At 37.8% G+C, this 11,773-nt stretch overlaps 1 pseudogene; it reads left to right on the plus strand.

The window, feature by feature from the left end:
• Positions 1 to 3,785: 3,785 nt before the first annotated feature.
• On the plus strand, positions 3,786 to 4,725 carry LOC143640415 (olfactory receptor 2L13-like; annotated as a pseudogene).
• The last annotated feature ends 7,048 nt before the right edge of the window (positions 4,726 to 11,773 follow it).

The raw sequence follows: 11,773 nt of genomic DNA on the forward strand, positions 1-11,773 counted from the left end.
CATTGCATAGACCTCTAATCCTCTACTTTTAATTAGAGTTAAAAATGGGATAATGAAAACGCCTGATTTTAGTGATTCATATATTGATAAAGTATAGATTTATCAAAGGCATCATCATCATCATTGGGATGAATAAGTGAATCACAGAGATTTAAACATGTACTCAAGAATACAGAGGGTCCTAAGATAGGAAATGGGGATCAAGGGGGAGAGAGTTCTCAGAGTCCAGGTAATGCAGCTTCCATTGAAGCACAGATGTTCTCCCTATAAACTCCTCTCTTGGATCAAAATGCTCCTCAAAAAATACCATTTCAAAGTGTGTTTGGTGTTATTAAATATGGTCTGATTATCTGTATAGATGCAGCAAGAGTGTAATTTTCCATTAGAGCCTCCTTAGGTTGGCTTGCAGGAATTTTTTCTAAGAAATCTGTTTGTACTTTGAAGTCTCTAAATAGAATGAACTGATAGAGAAATATTCAACACATAAATAAGTAAATGCCTTCCTCTAAGATCCTTATCACTCTCCACCATGCTTAGCAGAAATTGAAATTGCTTTTTTTCTTCTTCACCTGAAATATCCTGAGGGTCCTGACCTTGCAGAGTGAACCAGGAATCAGGTCAGTTTTACCAGGAAGCTTTAGGTTATGGATTCTGTAGGTCCAGAGGCAGTCCTTAAGAAAGCTAGTTGAAGCTTCATCTGGCCACCAGCAAGAGGAATTATCATGCATGAACCTCAGCTACCTAGAGTTGACAGCACTGTAAAGTGACTCTTCTGGAATCTTGAACAGATAAAACAAAGAGTTCTCATTAGAATGAATGTTTTGTGTCTACTTTGACATCTATAACAGTAATTACCATCTATATAGGAATGCTTTTATAGAATTGCTGTATTCATTAATATTCTCAAAAAATTAGTTTTATTATCTTTCTGCATGTGTAAGAGAGTAATAGTATCGCTACTATTGCTGATATCACCCAGCTCAACATTGCTTCTTGTTGATCCTCAGGTTCTAACTTACAAAACAGAAGGATTTGGTAGACATGACCTAACACCCCTACAGCTCCTCATCCTGTTCTGGAATGACTGAGCTTATCCCTCTTGAGACTAATTCTGGGCAGCAGGAGAGAGTGACAGCTGAGTGGGTTGGCTGATTTATTCCACACTTCAACCAAGTTCACCTTGAAGCTAGCAAAGTCAGGTGAAATGACCAAGTTTCTCTCCCAGGGGCTTGGACCCTAGGGATCCATTAGAGGAAGAAGGACATGTAAAGCTTGAAGGAGGAAGGTTCTGTGCATCAGAGGCAGCAGTTCATCCTTCTGTCCACTCTTCAGAAGTAAGTGTGGCATATTTGAGTCTGTTTTACTGGAACAAGGGAAGAGAAGAGGGAGATGACTGAACAAAGCAATAAGGAAGCAGCTCTCAAGGTGAGGAGCTCTGAGAGTTCAGCATAAGAGAATACTAGAGGTGGGAGCCGTGGGCACTGAGTATGTTCTGAGAACTCCCTCCTGGTGCCTTTGGCTCCTCACATCAGGAGAGCTGGGTGAGATACAGGCTGGCTGCTCAGTGTCAGGACCTAGTTGTTTAGCCTGGCAGAGTGTCAGCACAGCTTGGGGTTTAAACATTTTAAAGAATTCAATGGACAATTTGGAAGGAATGTTGTAAATAAAACTATTTCTATTTCTCTCAAAACCCAGTCCCAGATTTCAGATGATATAAGTCAAAATACTATCATTGTACTAAGTTAATTTGGGTTAGCTTTAACAAAAAGATATTTTGGAGACCAGGTTTTCTTATCATAAAGAAACATTTACTTTGCACAAAGAATAGGCCATGCCATAACAAATTGTAAAACATATGAGTCAATTTAAGTGTAAAATCAGTTGATGTGAACCTGTTAAAATTCCAGAATATGATGCTCTCTGGGAGTGTGATCTCCATTTCACTGGTCTTCTCTGTTTAAGGTCTGAATTTCTGAGTCTTCTCCATTAAAAGTATGAAAGGAAGAAAAGGGAGTGAGACCTACTCTGTGCTAAACACAAGTGCTCAGTTAATAGCATCATCCCAGATCTCAGGTGTGGTTGTTAGGGGTGAGTTAGCTGAGACGTGGCTTATTGGTCATGGGCTGATTGTCTGCAACTCTTTTTCAAGGACATTAAGTCTCATTGTAATAATTATTATTGCTTTCTTGTAACTTTTGCAAAATGAACTCAGCCACCTACACTTGCTGCAGTGATATGTGTTGGATTCTGTCAAGTGAAGGATATTTCTTTCAACTCTAAGTATTTGAGCAGTATGCCCTGTAAAATGACAAAGGAAGACCATCATCCTGACACCCTTGTAGTCACAGAAGCAGTACTTCCCTGGTTTTAGTGTAACCAAGAGAGTGGGGTTTCAAGAAATTCTGGCACATGAAATAAGGTCCAATACCCAATAAAGAAAGTTACTGGTCATCCATGGAAATAGACCGTCATATGTAACTCCAGTTTCCCGGATCCTAAAATTAGAAATGAATGGGGTACTGAAGTGAATAATCTCATCTCTTGTATGACAGTATGAAAGTTTTCAACTTAAAAAAAAAGATAATTAATGTAGCAAACAAAATCAAACATTTTATGATAGTTTAAACTCATTGTATCTGCAAATTTATATGTAAAAATAGGTCTCCATATAAATGATGGGGCCAGTGAACATAAAGTTAGAGAATAACATGTGTTCAGGTCCTGGTACTAACAACAAAATTAAACCTGGAGGATTAAAAGAAGTGGAAAAGTACCACAAAAAGTTCTCATGTTCTGCTTTTTAATACACAAATACTACAAACTTATTTTAAAAATTGTCCTCTCACATTTCGTTAGTTGAATTATCATACTAATTCACAGAAAAGGCCTCTGAGTGTGTGTTTCCATTATCAAAACCAGTGTTGTAAATCCATCGCCACAGAAGTTATGTTTGCTACTGTGAAAACTAGAATGAAAGTCTTGTATATTATTTTAATGTGATTTTTTTATTATGTGATATTAGCTTGCACAGAGAAAAAAACATGTGTTTTTAGAATTTCAGAAATTGGAAACCTTAATGGGGAAGAGACAATACTCAGAGAATATAATATAATCATGGTGGGTTGTATAGGATACACAGTACCTTCACGGGACAAGAACAATGCTTTGAATGGTGACCCACTTTTAGGACGAGCAGAGCAGCTTCTGTTTAGGAGGTGGGCAGCACAGCTCCGGGAGAAGACCCTGGCTTACTCAGCTGTAGCAGTGCCAGTGGGGAGGGGAGAGCAGGCACTAAAGATGTGGAGGAGGCGAGGTTACTGAGGATGCAGACTCAAGCACACAGGGCAATTCTGCGCCCCACAGGCCATATCTGTGGTGAACCTGAGTGCTGAGTTGGGGAGCTGGGAAAACAGGATCCTGGCTTCCTCCGGGGCTGAGCCTGGTGCATAGTCCTAGGAATGCTCCTGTCAAGAGTCATCAGGCAGGTTGGCTCCAGCTACCTCATTGGGTTTCCTGAGTCTGGTATAGACTTTGTATTGCAAGACCATGTATGTGTCCAAGATGTGCTGAGATGGTTACAGAGAGAACTGGGCAGGAACATTCTATTCAGGTCTTAAAATCAATTCAAGAAAAAGGTACAGATTGAAAAAATAAACTACAATTAACTCTAAACAAACACTAATAGAGGCAATTCATTTTTATTCTCTTTTACTGTTTCAACTCATGTTTAATGTTCAATTTTTATTTTTTACTTACTTTCAAGGAATTCGAGGAACTAGGTTTTCATGGAGAAATGGAACCAAACTTCAAATGATTTTATTTTGTTGGGGCTGTTTCCCCAAAACCGAACTAGCCTACTTCTCTTGCTCCTGATCATGTCTGTGTTTGTTCTCGCCTGTTTGGGGAACTCTGGGATGACTGCCCTCATCTTCTTAGACCAGCGGCTCCACACCCCCATGTACTTTCTCCTCAGCCAGCTCTCCCTCATGGACCTGATGTACATCTCTACCACAGTCCCCAAAATGGTGTACAACCTCCTCTCTGGCCAGAAAAGTATCTACTTATTGAGTTGTGGTGTACAAAGCTTCTTCTTTGCCACCATGGCAAGTTCTGAAGGCTTACTCCTGGCCTCGATGGCCTATGACCGCTTTGTTGCCATCTGTCACCCCCTCCATTGTCACATATATATGAGCAAAAGAATGTGTGTGAAGATGATCTTGGGCTCCTGGACACTAGGTTCTCTCAATGGCCTAGTCCACACTGTGTATACTCTTCATCTTCCATACTGCAGGACCAGGACCATCAATCATTTCTACTGTGACATCCCAGCCATGTTGCTTCTTGTGTGTACAGACACCTGGGTCTATGAGTACATGATTTTTTTTTAGTGCAGTCCTGGTCCTCCTCCTTCCTTTCCTTGGCATCATGGCCTCCTATGAACGGGTTCTTTTTGCTGTCTTCCACATGCACTCAAAAGAGGGGAGAAGAAAGGCCTTCACCACGTGCTCCACACATTTAACTCTGGTGACATTTTACTATGCTCCTTTTGCCTTCACTTATCTCCGTCCCAAGAATGTCCACTCACCAGAAGAAGATAAGAACATGGCTGTCTTTTACACCATCCTCACCCCCTTGCTCAACCCCATCATCTACAGCCTGAGGAACAAGGAGGTGCTGGGGGCCATGAGAAGAGTGTATGGGATGTTCTCCCCCAGGAAGAAGTGAGCATGGCTGTCCCTTCCCCTCTGTATGGCTTTTCTCTTTGCAGACTGGGGCACCCGATGCAGCACTCACCAATAGAATTATAATGTGATTCTACATATGTAATTAGATTTCTAGTGACATGTTTGAAATCAAAGTAAATATTGATTATTATATAGATTTATCTACATTAATAATTAATATATTTACTTAGTTGAAAACACAAATGGTAACATTAACAAGGTTGATATTATATTATTTTATATTATATATAATACTCAATATAATGTTAGTTCACATATTTTAATGTAGTAACATACTGATATTTAATATTATCATTAGTATGTTTAACTTTATACTTTTTCTTTGCTTATAACACTTGTTTTCATTCTACATTTTCCAACATTGTGTGACTTTTATGTTATATCCCATTAGCAGCTTGCACTGTGTACACTTCAAGTTTCCTACAACCAAATGGGGCCAGAGTCTCCTGATATCCAGTACTTCTGCATGCCTAGTAGTCCTCTCCTTTGTGATCACATATGGGTTGTTATTCTCAATGTGATTCCTAGTCTTGGAACAAAGAATTATACTCTGAACACTTTTTTTTAAGAGAGAGTGAGAGAGAGAGAGAGAGAGAGAGAGAGAGAGAGAGAGAGAGAGAGTGAGTTTTAATATTTAATTTTTAGTTTTCGCTGGACACTACATCTTTGTTTGTATGTGGTGCTGAGTCGAGCGCGCTACCACTTGAGCCACATCCCCTTCCCTGAACACTTTAAAATAGATATTTCACTCAGTATGTTAGGGAAACCTTGTTTCTAGAAAAAAGAAAGGCTTGGGATATGGCCAGCCAGTATTTCCCCTGGGTTCAATCCCAAGTACCAATAAAAAATCAGAAAACTCAACAAAAAAAAACCCATTTCTACTCTTCTAAATTTTAGTTTTGATTTTTGTAGAGATATTGAAATCCAAATGGCTCCTAGGAAGTACAGTTATTTACATCTGTAATCTTTCTCCAGGCACACAATACATAGAGAAGCTCTTTCTACCACAGCTACCAAGGCCACAGTTTTCTCTTGCCTTTTTCATACTCCATGATAGAATACTTGCCATGGTTCTTGCCTTCACCGAAAGACCTTCCTTGGCCTTTGTCAGCAGGGGCTCATCTGAGCTGGACATGGGGTTTCTGATTTCCTAATATTCAAGTAGTTGATTTACTTCTAAGAGGGCACATTAATTTTAACATCCAACATCAGGTACAGCCATGTGCATATGGTCACTGTGACCCATCTTCTCTAATCCATCTGCCTGGTCAATTCCATGAACAATGCCAAGGATATGAGCAATATCCAGGTCCATGAACATACCCAGCTCCTTCCTCGAGGTAACTCTCCATCCCATGCCCTGCCCACATACCCCAAACCTGTGCTTATGGGCTGTCTTCAAGTCCCTTGACCTGACAGTTCTGGAGTGAGTCAGCACATGTAGCTGAGGTTTCACCAGGTGACATCTGCTATTAGTTCTGCCTCCTGCCTGGCCACTGTTCTTGGTGTGTACACATCCAGCCTGTTTCCTCTGTGTGTCTGAAGATTTTATGAACCAGTGTATTTTAGGATGTTCATTTTTCTGTCTCAATGCAGATTAATTTCTTTTTCTTTCACTTAAGAATCCTGGGTGAAATGTGGCTAGGAAGTCCTTTGGAGTGTAAGGGCAGTGACTATAGTGCTGAAGGAGGATTAAAATGATGGTTTAAATATGGCTGAAAGGTAAGATCATTATACAGTTGTTTAGAGTTCTGTAAAAGAAGTAAAAAACTCAGTTTAAGGCCCAAATATCAATCTGGCTTCAAACTTATGGGACACTTCCACATCTGAGTCCACTAAATGTCTTAAGTACTCAGTATTCAGAGATGGGTACAATATCTACTCCTTAAAGTAAGTGTTTTTTTTCCCTCTAGATTTAAGAGTAAGAAAAAATACGTAAAGACTTTGAGGTAATACTTATAAGTTAATTGTTACTTCATCCCACATTAATCACACTGCTGACCCACAATGGTGATGAGAAAGATAGGAAGAAATCATTCATTTCTTTTATGGCCACAAGTGTGTGGACAAATCTCAAACACTCACCCACAAAGGCCCAAAGCCCAGCCAAGACCAAACCCCAACTAGTGTAACTTCTAACTGAAGATTACACCATGCTGCTACCAGAACACAGTTTATCATCATTCTCTATCATCCCACTCTACATGAGGAGACAGGAAGCTGAGAGCAACTACAATCAGCTTTACAAATTCCCAGCCACACAGGTTGGCAACTGAGTGAGGAGCACAGAGACATTGGATTTTAAAAAGCGCAGCTCTGTTCTAAAATAGATCACATTCTAGGTCACCATGGAAGTGTTAGAAAATACAAAGAAAATGATATCATCCTGTGCACCTTAGCATATCATAATGGAATGAAACTAGAAACCAATACAAAAAAATAATAGAAAACCTATAAATTTGGAGAGTGAGCAATTCTATTTTCAATTAGGAATTGAAAATAGAAGAATAAGTAATCAAGAAATTATAATAAACAAGGAGAACAAAAACAGTAATATCAAAATATCTGCAAAGCTATCAAAGCAGTTCTAAGAGAGAAATTGATACCATTGAATGCCTACATTAAAAAATAGAGACTCCAAATAAATAAGCCTATATTCCATCTTGAGGCTTTAGAAAATAATAATAAAATAATTCCAAAATAAGATTGAAGTCAAAATTAATTAGATTCAGAATAAAATAAACAAGATCAGTGTAATGATTTGGTTCTTCATAAAGATTAATAAATTGGTAAACCCTCAAACTAACCAAAAATAGAGAGATATAATGCAAAGAAGCAAAATTAAACTTAATAAGGAGATTTCACAGCAGAGACCTCTTAATTCCAGAGAATCATTAGAAACTATTAATTGAAAATTTATACTCCAGTAAACTGAAAAATTTAAAACACTTCTACAAATTTCTAGACAAATAGGATATATTCCACATGAACCATGAGGAATAGAAAACATAAACAGAACAATTTCCAGTAATGGGATTGAAATAGCAATTAAAATCCAAAATGAAAAGCCAAGGATGAAAGGGATCTGCAGCAGACCTTTAAGAGGAACTGACATCATTCTTTCTCAAATTCTTCAAGAAATTAAAAGGAACACTCTCCAACACTTTTCATGAAGCCAGTATTACCCTGATACCAAAACCAGACAAAGACACATCAAGGAAAGAAAATTACAGACCAATGTCCTGATGGAGAAAGAAGAAAGAATTATTAATAAAATATTAGCAAACTACATTCAAACACACATTAGAACAGTAATATACCACAATCCAGAGGGTTTCCTCACAGAGATGCAAGATTGATTTGACATAACAAACCAATTAATGTAATTCACCACTTAAATTCAATAAAGAATAATCATCTCCATAGATGCAAAAGGCAAAATTCCAACACCCATTCATATTAAAAATGCTGGGGCTGGGGATGTGGCTCAAGCGGGAGAGTGCTCGCCTGGCATGCGTGCGGCTTGGGTTCGATCCTCAGCACTACATACAAAGATGTTGTGTCCGCCGAAAAACCAAAAAATAAATATTAAAAATCTCTCTCTTAAAAAAAATGCTGGAAAAACAAGACATAGAGGAGTTTTCTTCAATACTGTAAACAAATCCAAAGCCAGCATCATACCAGATGGAGAAAAACTAAAAGTATTTTCTCTAAAATCACAAAAGAAATGCACATGAAACTCAAAGAGACACTAATTTCAATCCACTAGGAAAGTTAATCAAGAAACAAAGCAGAGAATATATTTTGACAAAGGTGCAGAGAAATGAGAAACATTGTTGTTTTTGCAGCAATGTGAAAAGGCCTTGTTCTTGAGTAAAAAGAGCTTAGTGATTCTTTGAAAACATTAAGGCTGCTATCATTAAGTGATCGAGTTCTTCCACCTCTGAGATGCACCTTGAGAAAGAAGAGCAGACACTAAAGAGCAGTCTGGACTCCATATCCACCCACAGGAGAGATGGTGAGCAAAATGGGGTGGCTGCACTCAGTGGAAATCATTCAGGGCTTCAGAGGAGAGCAGGTGGCACATACAGCCACAGGGACAAATGTCAGCAGCATCAGATCTGATGTTTGACCTTGTGAAACACAGCTTTCAGTACAGCACCTTCATTATCCATGTTCCAGTTTACCAAAATAACACTTACCTTGTAGTAGTTTGTAAATAAAAAACCTGTGTCTCACAAGAGAGCACCTTTCAACACAGTGCATTTGCTTCAATGATGTGAAGAGGATATTTATTCTTATTTAAAAATGAATCCTGTTGTGATATTTTGACAATTTGAGTTTTAGACATCTAAATAGCTGTAAGAAATTTATTTGCCACCCTTGATAATATTTTCACTTGATTTGATTTTCTTAAATTGTTCCTAGAATTGTTCCTCTGAAATAATAGCCTACACACAGGAGAAAAAAGTAGGCACCCAAAGTTTTCATAGTAAGTACAAAACAGAGCTTCAAATCTGCATTGTGCACTGCATAATAGGAAGGTCAGATGCATGGGATTTTAAAAAAAAATATTGATCATACTGGCTCCTTGAATGCAACAGAGTTCCTTCCAGTATGCAACTTGATTTAATCTCATTAACAGGACCTTGTGTGAATATTCCATTTTAAAATGACATAAGTGAGATTCAGAAACTATCAATGAACTTTCCCAGTGCCGCAGTCCGGCTGGCTGGGCAAAATAACCAGGGGGGTGATGAACAAATTGTGTACATTGATACAGCAGGAGTAGGAGCCGTTTATTGTAGGACAGGAACAGTATTTATACATTCCACACAGCTTATCTGATTAACATAAAATAGATACAGCAGTCAACCAATAAGGAATCTCCACACTTAATGGCTCGCTGGTGTTACTTCACAAACCACTCCCTCTGGCATTTTGCCAGGCGCCATCCAGACTTGTTTACAGACTCTAACATTTCTCTGGCAAAATGCCAGGTGCCATCCTGACTTGTTTACAGACTCTAACATCCCAGACCTCCAGCTATTATGATCTACACATATGTATGAAATCACCTATAATTTACATGTGTCAATACACACATGTGGTACTATCCTTATCAACACAAGCTTATGTTACATTGTATAAAGATTTAAACATGCAAGTTTTTGATAACTGCCAGGTGTATCTTATAGTATAGACATGTTGTTTAGGTAATGAATAAAAAAAAACTGAGTTGCTCAGTTTTTAATCAACCATAAAACGTTACAAAAGAAAAGGAAACAAAATTTATTAAAACAGAAATGGCATTCATTAATAAATTTTGGAGAAAGAATATGAAAGACTTCCTTAAGCCCAAATGTTGATATCCTAGTGTTGAAAAGGGACTCATCTCAGCATCCTCCTGCTTCCTGTATCACCTGCTTTACTCTCCTTTCACTAGACTTGAAACCATCATAATTATCTTCAAAGAATTTGAGGGATCTACGTGATAATTTGTGTTATTCCCAATAACAAATTGTCCCCAGGGGGGATAAATATTATTAATCCCACTAAGGACTGCCTGTTTCTAAATGAATGGCATCTTGCAGAGTAAACCAGGAGCCAGGTCTATTTTACTGGGAAGATTTAGGTTATGGATCCCATAGAGGTAGAGTCAGTCCTTAAAGAAGCTGGTTGCAGATGCATCTATAAAAACAGAAGAACCATTTTGCATTACCTCATTTATTTAGAGTTCACAGCACTGTGTACTGACTGTCCTGGAATCTCTAGAAGACTGCACTACAAAGTGTCTCCTAGTTTCTGGACACAGATAGTCCTAGAGAGTCCCTGCAGGGATTCTGTGAGAAGTTTCTCCCTTCATATGTGTCCACAGCTTTCCATACAGTAATAGTTCTAAACATTGTCTAACCTAAGTGATGAAAGATTTAAATAATGTGCATTTTTCAGCCATTCAGAGGGTATGAAGTTGGAGAATCATATTTTACAGAGGACACAAAACTCCAAGACACCATGAATGTTTCTGTGTTCCAAAGTTACATAGCCCCATGATTTTCCAGAATGTTGAAGCACCATTAATAGATAAATAGTAAATACGTAGACAAGTATTTTCATGGATAGATAAAAACTAATTTTGAGAACATATCCTTTGAATTTTCTTTTGGAATGAAGTTGGGCTTATTCTGCTTTATTTAATCTAATTTAGTTTTAATTTAATCTAATTCTAGCCCTTCATTTAAAAGGAATGTCCACGTTTGGTGAGTGTAATACTGGAGTATGTACCTTGGAAATGGACCACAGAGGAGCTGGATGACTTATACACTCTGTGTCTCTGAAAATATTTATGAGTATCTTGCACATGTAGCTGTAACACTTAGAATTTCCATGACTGACTAGATCAGAGCATTGATGTAATTACCATCATGTATATCCCTATGCTGTCAACCACACAGCTTGTACAATAAAATAATTGCCATATTATTTCTGAAAAGTGTGTCAATTTCATTCTGAAAAAGAAATCTTAATGGTTTCTAGTATACATATTACTATTACTTCATAATATATTCTGTTGTTGCACCAAAGGATAAAACAAGCGAAGTGCAAAAGTTGAAAGCACAAAGCATCAAAATTGACACATAAAGGCTTTACAGACAAAATCTTGATAAAACTAAACCCAATGCAAATCACAAATTTACTTGTATCATTTTCATGTGCCCATTACCTTAAAAAAGCTGGTCAATGTTCCATATATTGGTAATTCTAACTATAGTCAATTACCTCATACAAACACAAACATATTAAATTTCACATAAAATCAACAATAGTAGTTTCAAGGTAGTTAATTGGAATACCATGAAGCCATAGAAGGAAATTTAGCAAGAGGAAAACAGCATTAAGATTATTGTTGAGTTCTGGCTCAAGAGTAGAGCACTCGCCTAGCACGTGCTAGGAGCTGGGTTCCATCCTCAGAAAGACAAAAAAATAAATAAATAAAGGTATTGTGTCCAACTACAGCTAATATATAT

This window comes from Callospermophilus lateralis, unplaced genomic scaffold (genome assembly GCF_048772815.1).
Source record: "Callospermophilus lateralis isolate mCalLat2 unplaced genomic scaffold, mCalLat2.hap1 Scaffold_2339, whole genome shotgun sequence".
NCBI lineage: Eukaryota > Metazoa > Chordata > Mammalia > Rodentia > Sciuridae > Callospermophilus > Callospermophilus lateralis.